This window comes from Onychomys torridus, chromosome 17, assembly GCF_903995425.1.
Source record: "Onychomys torridus chromosome 17, mOncTor1.1, whole genome shotgun sequence".
Classification (NCBI taxonomy): Eukaryota; Metazoa; Chordata; class Mammalia; order Rodentia; family Cricetidae; genus Onychomys; species Onychomys torridus.
Window position 1 is genome coordinate 15,328,599 of NC_050459.1, and position 11,119 is coordinate 15,339,717.

General features: G+C 41.7%; 1 long non-coding RNA gene across 1 annotated transcript in view; it reads right to left on the minus strand.

Annotated features, from left to right (window-relative positions):
• LOC118597702 overlaps nucleotides 1–5,495 on the minus strand; it is a 50,255-nt gene extending 44,760 nt beyond the window's left edge. Inside the window, exon 1 of the long non-coding RNA XR_004946887.1 lies at nucleotides 5,445–5,495. This is a non-coding gene — a long non-coding RNA (uncharacterized LOC118597702). The remainder of the gene's footprint in view (nucleotides 1–5,444) is intronic.
• Nucleotides 5,496–11,119: the final 5,624 nt, after the last annotated feature.

Here is an 11,119-nt window from a genome sequence, read left to right on the forward strand (position 1 = left end):
ACATAATAGACACAATACTACTGTGCACAATATTATTGTATATAAAATGTATGGTGCTATACAAACTAACACATATTTTTATATAACATTAAATTGTTATATAAACTCACCATGGTGCCCCTTCACTAGCAGAGGATGTCATACCAGACAAGACACCTGCTGCAAGAAAGCAGGTTCCATTCACTGAGTTTCAACACCCAGCACCCTGAGAGTAAAGTGGACTGAGGTCTTTAGAACTTAGAGTAAGGTTCCATGGAAGTAATAGCACAATCATGCTCCTGCCTTGATACAAAGCTCATTCCCATCGTGGTAGTGGGAACAGAACAGTGATCTCAGTTACTGTCAGCTTGAATTTCCTGTCTATAGCTTCACATTCAATGACATTTCAAGGTGAACATGAAATCAGTTGAACAGCTGGGTGTACGGTGATCCTGCTTACCCAGTTTTGCTTAAATGCCATATTCTCGTAAGAGAAATCCCTCTTCTGTGATTTAACATTCTACTGAACTTGGGAGGGAGGAAGAGAATTCTTTTATACATGTTCCTAGAAGGAATGTGTGGAATCTGTGTGTTTTCAGGCATGCACACAAACACCTGATGTTCATGCATCAAATAAATGGAACCTAGATTATTTGCTCATTCAGTAACTCAGCTTACATGTATGAATAAAGTGGCTCATATTATTACTAGAAGCTCAGAGCACTCAGGCAACATAGCTATTAACTAGCAAAGACAGGTTTACTTCAGTTGGCTAAAATTTTATTTTTCACTCATTTAATTGTTATGCTGAAAAAACAATATTTTCCTTCAATTGCAAGATTTGAATTCTGATTACCACAAGATTTACTTCCCTATTCTTCTATATGCATTCCTTAATTTGGGGTTAAATGTTCTCACCTGCACTTGTGTAAGATTACAACCCTAGTAGGCTGGGTTGCTAAAGAGGGTGCTTCCCGTGGTGGAACCTAAATGTGAGGTTTCCACAGGCTGTAGAAAGTATAAGGCGAGGAATTTAGGACATCTTATAGCAACCCTGAACTGGGAACTTAAAGGCATATGTGCAAGGGCTCACCATGAGTGAAATAGGCCCTCAGTACTGAAGGCAGAGATGCCAAGAAAACATCAATGAATGAGACAAAGAACATGTGAGGTGACACTGTCCAAGGCAGGGTGGTGATGAACAGGGCTCTGTCACAATGTCCTCCCCCTTTATGTAGCACAAATCTTAAAGGGTCTTATTAATAAAAAACACGGGAGCCAGATATTGGGGTGAATGCTGAAAGATCAGAGAAACAAAACAAGCCACAGCTAACTTCACCTCGCCAATTCCTCAGCTGATCCTGTTTCCTCAAACTGGAAGTCCTCATCTAAAAGAATCTCAGCTGAACTGCTGCTAAAAACCTAAAAGCTTAACAAGACCTGTTCCCGGTCCTCATGCCTTATATACCTTTCTGCTTCCTGCCATCACTTCCTGGGATTAAAGGCATGTGTCACCATGCCTTGGCTGTTTCCAGTGTGGCTTTGAACTCACAGAGATCCAAATGGATTTCTGCCTCTGGAATGCTAAGATTAAAGGTGTGTGTGCCACCATTTTCTGGCCTCTATGTCTATCTCGTGGCAGTTCTGTTCTCTGACCCCAGATAAGTTTATTAGGGTGCACACTATTTTGGGAGACAGAATCCACCATACCTTTACTGTTTTGTAAGATGTACAATGATTTCTTAAGACTACAGGAGTTCTGAAATATAATAATTAGTTTGAGGTTTTTTTAATCCAAAAATCATTTAAATTCAGTTTTCTTAATTAAATAAAATGGAAAGATGCAATAAGATTGGACACTAATAAAATCTGTATTGTCTAAAGTGAGAGAGAATTCCAGCAGCTGTATCAATAAGATAGACTCAATCTTGACAAAATTATATTTAGTGGACAATTATCAAATGGATGATTGATTATTCTCTGAATGCATGTTATAACCCAAGATGCTTAGGATGTGAGCACTAGGAACCAACAGTTTCCAAACAAAACCAGAACTACATTTGTCTTTCTTGTGTTAAAAAGAAAGAAAAGAAGGGAGGGAGGGAGGGAGAGGGAGAGGGATAGGGAGAGAGAGAGAGAGAGAGAGAGAGAGAGAGAGAGAGAGAGAGAGAAAGAAAGAAAGAAAGAAGAGAGAAAGAAATCAACAGAATTCCGTGAGTTTCAGCAAAGTGTGTGGACAAGTTTCACAGGGCATCACATTGTATAAGTAGATTAACAGTCAGTCAGGCAGTGAGAGCATTCCAAACTCATACCACAGAAACTGTCCCCAAAATGGAGTGGGACTGTAAAGTGAAGTCTCATGTGTCAAGGCCAACTGGTCAAGCTCCCCCCCCTCAATCCTACTCACAAGTTTAATCACTGATAGCTCTAAAACTGTAACGTATTTGCATCACATGATGAAAGGGCCAAGCCAAGATCAGTAGCTCCAATTGTGGCTGACTTACACAGCCTCCAAGAATCCTCTGACAATTGGGAAATATGAGGCAAAAAAAGAGTCAACAGAGGTAAATGAAAATCTAACATGCACGAAATTGCCATGTCTCATCCAATTTAGTAATCTAGGATCCTGGGAGAGACAGTTTTCATGAGATTTTCCTATTTATTATAATAGCAAGAGCTGGTACCATGACAGGATTTGATCCTCCGAATGCAGACACAGTGAACTGAGAGCCAAGAGCGAGAGCAAGAATTGGTGAGGCCGTGGGGGTTCTAGAAGACCCAGCACCTGCCTGCACTGTTTCCACCATCTGTGCTCAAATTTGCTATGTGGAGCTGACAAGTGGAGCCAGTGAAGAGGCTTAGTCAGTACAGCCAGTATATTTCAGGTGTGCTGTGAAGAAGGCTGAAAACACCCAGTGGCACACAGTGGATTTGGACGCAAAGAAATTTTGATCAGTTAGAACATTTTAAAAGTGGAATAAACACACATGCAACTACATACATAAACATGCACAAATATCACAAATTTTCAATTAAAATGACACACACGGAGGACAGGTTCTGAGGAATTACAACCAACATTAATCTCTTGCCTTCAAATACATTTGTACACATGTGTACAACACACACAGACACAGACACACACATATACATGCAAACATGCACACACGGAGAAAATTAAAAGTGTTTGGAGTTGAGTCAATAAAAAGCATACAGAAAACCAACCACATAAGCAATATAAAAATATAATTCACCCTAGAAAAATCAAAAGGAAAAGTAACCAAAACATAGAATGTGGTTCCAGTAATCTAGACACAGAATAAGGATATAACTGAAAGTATAATGTACTCTTGGGAAGGCTGGACAGCAGGAAAAACATGTGGATGAGGTGTGTAGAATGTATTTATTAAGAGGGAGCAGATAAAATAAAATTAAAGCATAATCTTCTATATTGGTGAAAATTGGCAAATACTTTACTTAAAAATATAGGCTGGAGATATTGCTCAGCAGCTAGGAGCACTGACCATTTGATCTTCAAGAGTACCCCGGTTCTACTCCCAGCACCCACAGGGCAGCTCACAAATCATGTGTAACTCCAGTCCCAGGGGATATGACACTCTCTTTGGCCTCCATGGGCACTGGGTACACACATGATATACAGACATACATGCAGACAAAACACTCATAAACATTAAATAAAATTTTTAATTATATTAATATATTTACTATAACAGGATGAACATAACAAAACAATCAGGTAAGAGAGCAAACATTGCCACTAGTAAATAGAAATGATTGGAAGAAGAGGCTATCAAAAGTTATGTGAGTTATGCCAATGTGGGCTCAGGATACATGTACTAAGCTGAGGTCTCCAGTCCGTGTGTGGAACTCTCTGTGACTGTGAATTCCTATAAAGTGATTTGCTGGTGCTGCAGTTGGCATTCACGTGGGATTTCCCATGAGTAAAACCATTCATAAGCCAATTCAAAATTCACGCTGAGCTTTCTACTGCACCAACTGTATTAGGTTTCATTGGCATTTTATAACAGAATTGGCAGTGTTCCAGCTTCATTTCTTTCACTGCAATAAAAATACCCTGACCAAGAACAACTTTGGGGTAGAAAGGATTTGTTTGGCTTAAAATTTCAGATCAGAGTCCATCATTGACGGACATCAAGGTAAGAAGTCAAAGAAGAAACCTGAAGGGCAGGATCACTTGCTACTCCACACAGCATTACCTCTGACCAAGGAACTCACTTCACACCAAAGAATTCTGCCAGGAACCATGGTGGAAGCTGCCTCCTGGCTGGCTTGCAGGCTTATGCTCACTTAGCTTTCTTACACAGTCCAAGATGACCTGCCTCAGGAATGGTACCATCCACTGTGAGCTGTGCCCTTCTGCAAGAATTACCCATCAAGACAACGATCCATAGAGATGCCCATGGGACAATCTGATCTGGGCCATCCCTCAACTGGGATTCTGTTCCAAGATAATTCCAGGTTGTGGGAAAGTGAAAGTGAACCAACACAGATTATATTTAAAAAACTATGATTTATAAAAACTCATACCACCGGCATTTAACTGGCATTATGTATACATGGAACCTATTAAAAGGGCACCATCATTTCAGCCTCTGCTCTACTTCTGAGGTGAACTAACTAAGCCCAGGGTATTCTAGGAACTTTGTGCTATTATTCATCAACAGGCTTGTAGGGTTTCTCTAATTCCTCCACACCTCCTCCCCCATCCATTCCCTACAGCCACTGTTCAAGTTTACTTTCTAATTTTAATTTTTCTTTAATCCTACATGCACATGGGGGAAAGTGACAAATCCACCATATACATGTATGAAACTGTCAATGAATAAAAAATATACTCATGTTGGCAAAGAATGGTTTCTTCATCTAACAACTGTCATGTTCCCAGTACTCATACCTCATCTACCTATCAAGAGCTATATTTACACATTGAAACTGTATCTTTATATGTTCTAATTTTTATACAACTGAATGTATGTGTGTGCGCACACATGCGTGCAATAATATTTATGGAAAAAGAGGTCATGATTTTGAGAAAGGGTACAAGAGCACATGGGAAAATTTGGAGCAGGGAGAGGGAGGGGTAGAGAGCATTCAAATACATTGTACTTATATTTAAAATTCTCAAATAAATGTTCAGAATGGGTAAAAGAGATTTAAACAGAGGAGATACAAGCAAGAAGAGTCCCTGCTGGCATGCTGCTAACATCTAACCTAACCCATCTTCTTTAAGACATGCATGAACAGCCCTGCTTCTGATAATCAGATCTCAGAGGAATTGCTGGAGGATATGAGGAATGGTGTAATGCCAGGAGTGTATACAACAGAACAGGAAGTTGCCATGTATAAGACATATGCACTGTGCTTTTCTTCCTGTCACATACCACACATAACCACAAATAACAAACAGCAATGCTGTCACTCACCAAAGGTGTTTGGTCCTCCAGCAGCTCAACATTGGCATGCTAGGCTTTTCTCAGAGCTGAGGGAAAGAACAGAAAACTGGTCAGTGAGGACAGAGCATTTGGTGTGTCATTGAGTAAGAATGGATGACAGAGGAGCTCAGCTCCGCCCTCCTCTAACTCTAACTCTAGAAAGTCAAGGCAAGTCTGAGTTTCTTGGTCTTCCTTGGGAGAAAAGGGGAAGTGTGGAGTGACTTCTCCAAGTAAAGAGCCAATTCTGAGAGGAAGAACAGACTGTGTGGTGTTGTGTTCCCCACAATATTGTGCACCCTAATAAATTTATCTGGGGTCAGAGAACAGACAGCCACTAGAACAAAACCAAAAATGGTGGCTAGAAAATGGGAAGAGTAATCCATAGCAGAAGTTGGGTGGTGGTGGTACACACCTTTAATCCCAGCACTTGGGAGGCAGAGCTAGGCGGATCTCTGTGTGTTCAAGGCCACTTTAGAAACAGCTAAGCATGGTGACATAGCCTTTAATCCCAGAAATCCAGCCGTTAATCCCAGGGAGTGACAGCAAAAAGCAGAAAGGTATATAAGGCCTGAGGACCAGGAACTAAGTTGGGCAAGCATTTTGCTGGTTTAGCGTTCAGGCTTTGGAGCAGCCAGAAAAGGGCACCAGATCTCCTGGGACTGGAGTTACAGATAGTTGTGAGCCACCATGTAAGTTCTGGGGACTGAACCGTGGTCCTCTGGAAAAGTAGTAGTGCTCTTAATCACTGAGCCATCTCTCCAGCCCCATCCTTTCTGTTTTCATGGGGATTGATGCTCATGCTGATTCATGGAGATGGGGCTAAGACTGTGTGAGAGACATCAACTGTTCTTCCTAGAAGAGGAGATTGTAATAGAGGCATGCAGTGGGAGCCAGAGAGTGGGACAGGAAGTCCCTGAGGATGCAAGAGAGATGATGGAAGGTTTAAATGGAAGACAAGTAGTGGCAGAGACAGGAAAGGTCTGTCAGGAATTTTTAAGTGTCTAACATTACCCTCTTTCCCTATTTTCCATCCCACCTCTAATGAGTTCACCTGACTTGTTCATGCCTAGTAGAGCTCTCTTGATTCAAACAGATCTATGTCTTGTTTGGGATAGGTGTTTAAAACAGTAGTCACTCTGGGCCTCAGTCCCCTGCACAGGCTTCAGAGTATGCTGAGGCAGCTCTGACCTTGAGAGTCTCCCCCTTAGCTGTTCCTGTAGACAAGTAGGCAACCACTGGGTTAGCATCCATAACTAGGCATCACCAGGGCAACTGAATGGATGGCTTGCTGCTTCTATAAAAGGTGTTGTGGCATTGGCCCAGGGCTCCTACACCATAGTACAACCCACAGATATGCCATTTGGGCCTAGCCTATCACTAGAGCTCCTGAACACCAGTGCTGACACATCTACTGTCCACTGTGCCAAGCAGCTCCCCGCAACTCTGACTACTGAGCCCACTGTCTACTTTTGATGCCAAGGAAGCCAAGCAAGATGGTAGCTTGTTCATTCAGATGTTGCTTTTGTGCTTTGGTTACTCATCATCATCTTCTGGGCTAGAGAGTGACAAAGTTCTTCTACCAAGGGCAATTCTATAGTAAATACCATATTTTACCAGCCCAAGAATCTAGTTCCAACTTTTCCACTCAGCCATTTATGATTAAAGTCTCCATTGGAAGTATGCATATGAATGAGCTTGAGCTTGACTGGGTTCCAGTGAAACTGTACTTACAGACCCTGATGTTTGAGTTTCGCATAATGGTAATGTGTCAGAAATTATTCTTTTCAATCATTTAAAAATGCAAGCACCGTTCTTAGCTTGAGGTCTGTATGAAAACAGCTATAGGCAAGATTTCATTAGTGGGATGCTTGCCAGCCCTTACTCTGTGCATTTAAGGTTATCACCTAGAAAACTTGGATACTAGGTGAGGTGCTGTGAAGGACAACGGTTTTTTATAATAGAAGAGATAAGAAGTCTACAGGTCAGGTCAGGTCAGCAGTTTAAGGAAGCTCCCTGGGCATTGTGACAAATTCTCTTGCCAGAATGACAGGTAAAGAGAGAAACAAGAGGAAAATAGCCCTGCTCATTAATCCCATGAGTTGAGACAATGGACAGGGGAATGAAACACAGATGATCTATAATTGATGCTAGGTGTCCTTACAGTATGGAGGTCATAAAGGCGCCCCAACCCTAGGAAGGAAGGAAGCATACCTTCACAGTTAGAACCAACCTAGAAGAGTAGTGCTCACCCAGACAGCGTACTAGGAGGCAGGCATGCAATGAACCATATGGAAACATCCAAGGCTACTGAACCAACCAGCTGATAACTTGATTGGTGCAAGACAGTCAAGAAAGGGTGTATTCTTTTTTGATTTATTCACTTCACATCCTGACTACAATTTCGCCTCCCCTCTGCCCTCTCCTCCATCCTCTCCTCCTCCGTCTCTATTGAGAAAGAGGCAGGCCTCCCATGGATATCAACAAAATATGGTATAGCAAGTTGCAGTAAGACTAAGCACCAACCCAACATGAGGAATAGGGTCCCAAAATCTGGCCAAAGAGTCAGAGACAGTCTGCTCTCACTGTTAGGAGTCCCACAAGAAGACCAAGCTGTACAACTGTCACTCATATACAGAGGCATTATGTCAGTCACATGCACACTCCCTGTTTGAGGGTTCAGTCTCTGTGAGCTCCTATGAGCCCAGGTTAGTTGACTCTGGGTTTTTTTGGGATGTTCTGTCTTCTATCGTCCTTCCTCCCTCTCTTCAGCAGGAGTCCCTGAGCTCAGCCTAGTGTTTGGCTTGGGTCTCTGTGTCTGTTTGAAGGGGCATATCCTGAATGCGTGTGTGTGTGTGTGTGTGTGTGTGTGTGTGTGTGTGTGTGTGTGTGTGTGTGTGTAGGAGTGCAGTTGCCCATAGAAGCCAGAGGCTTTAGATCCCCTGGGACTGGAGCTACAGGAAGTTGTGAGTCTCGTGACATGTGTGCTGGGAATTCAACTTCCATCCTCTTCAAGAGCAGAACACAGTCCTAATAAATAGCTGACATCTCTCCAGGCCAAAAGCCACACTCTTTTTTTTTTTTTTTTTTTTTTGGAACTGAGGATCAAACCCAGGGCCTTGCGCTTGCTAGGCAAGCGCTCTACCACTGAGCTAAATCCCCAACCAAAAAGCCACACTCTTAAAAGACAAAGTCAGCAGCTGGTTTCTCTTCTGGCCCCATGTTCCAAGATATCACATAGATTATTAAGTAAGGACAGAATGGTGCCCTGAAATAATTCTCCCACTTTAGATTTCAAAAACATATTGTTTCAGTAACAACATGAGAGCTTATATAGAAGACTTACCCTTGGCAAATAAAATCTCATGGAGTGCAATGGAAACATGAATCGCTCTGAAACCAGAGGTTAGAATAGTCTTGTCACCTCACCTCACCTTGATCCCCACAAACACCACCCACTCCACTACTCATACTAAGGGGCCCCAAGTTTAAGACTATTACAACACAAGGCCAAAAGATGTGGTGGTATTTTGTTTGTGCTCTAGCAAAAAGCTTGCCTGAAGATCAGAGGGTAGAGCTAGTCATTAGAGGTTAACCATAGAGGTCTGGAGGTCTGTATAGATAGGAGACACGAAGTGATATGACTGGGTAGAGAGAGGAATATAAGATGGGCAGAGATGGGAGCTCAGCCTTTTTCAGTCTGAGGAGTCATCGAGGTAAGAGGTGACTTTGGCTGCTCCTTTTCTTCTCTGATCTTTAAGCATTTACCCCAATATCTGACTATGGGTTTTCATCATTAAGACCAATTAGGATAACACTACATCTGGCGTCCAACTTTTGGGGCACAAATTCACACAAAAAGCCACTTGTCTGTGGCCTTGCAGCCACTGGCACAGGTTGGAGCTGCACATGGCGGCTCCCATCAGAGTTCCTGCCTCATCGGCTAGGTTCTCCTTCCTTTTTCCCCCCAAGCCTCTGAGCAAATTTTGGATTTTTCTATTCCAGCCTCTTTGCAGCAAACTGAATAGGCGTCCAAATGCTGCCAGAGTTAGCTGCTTTTGCATGGTTCCCTGTGCAGATGGTTAGCTCCTTGGCTTCTTCACTCCCAATGGACTGTGGGCTCCCCCTGGACCCCCTCCTCGAGCTTCTGCCACACTAGGTAGCTGCCTTGACACCCACTTGAGCTTCTACTGTCCTACTCAGCCTCACACTTCACCATCATCTGAACCGTTATTGTCAGCAGATTTGGTGAGACAATTGGGAATTCTTAAAGCGGGGAATTAGTTCAAAGAGAGAATTTTTTTCCTCATTAAAAAATGGGAGCCACTATTACAATAGGAGGAGTTAGGTCTCTGTGAAATAATATGCTGGATGGTATAAACATGGAACAATTAAATGAGAGGATAATTAATTTAGATCGATTTATGTAGTGTCAATTATAAACACGATCAGTCTTATCACTAAAAAAGTTGGTATATGAGTGTTAAGATATAAGCTTTAGAAAAACTTATTAAAACATATCATAGTGATAGTCAGAGTCAGATCCAGACAGAGGAATTTAAAGGAGAATCAATCTCAGCATTGCATTATAAGGTTAGAGAGGAACAGCCTAAGGTTTTCAAACAGTCAGGAACTGCCAAATGATAGATATCACCAAGGCTGTATAAGAGCTGAATGGACTCCTGTGGAAATGTTAGATTTAAGGAGATTCAAGGAATTGATAGTCTTATATGGCATGCATTCACCTTTTGTGAAGCAGATGTTAAACTCGTGATCAACTTGTAATAGAATTATCCCTCAAAACTGGAGAGACTTGGTTACAGTAGTCTTGGAGCCTGGTCCTCAATTACAGTGGAGGACCTGGTAGAAAGATGAGCCTAAGATGATAAGTTTTCTGCAGTGAACCATGACTAAACCTAACAGCAACCTTTAAAATCTCCAAAAATATGATGGGCCCCACAATAATGACTCCACCAGGACTATGATGATGCCACTAAGCTGACAAATACCACCCCAAAGTTTGGCTTTGGACTCTACCCTGCTTAGGACAATTTCAAGGTGGCTAGCTGAAATGATCCAGCCTCATAGACTACTCTAGTCAGGACTTGAGATATGTCTTGCATTTTCCCATTACAAAGAGACTGGACAACAAATGATTCAGTTAGCTTTCCCAGGACTTGACAATTAACCCAATTTTTTCAGGGTCACCTAAAGATGCCATCACCCCCAGACAGAAGGAAGTAATTTTAAGAATGTGACACCCACATTCCTAAGAGGTGGGTTGGGTAGTTTTCTCTCTTTCAATGGATAATAGATATTTGTCATTGTTTAGGATAATTGGTTATAAGTTGTTATTGGTAATGGTTTTTAAAAAAAGCTGAACAAAGGAGATTAGATTCAGGGCTCTTACTTTGGAGAAAAAAGAAATATAAAAAGGGGATATAGAAATGGTAGGATAAAATGGTAGGTTGTTGAATCTACATTTAAAAAGCAACTACTTGTTTTAAATATTTTACATTAGCATGAATCTTTGTATATTGATACAAATTTGAGGTTATTTTTGTTAGAACATATTGTACATACATTTCTAGTCTTGTTCAAGGTATTGTACCAATACAGCTTATTTAACAATGTAAAGCAAATTTCTAGCCCTTGAAAGTTATTATTAC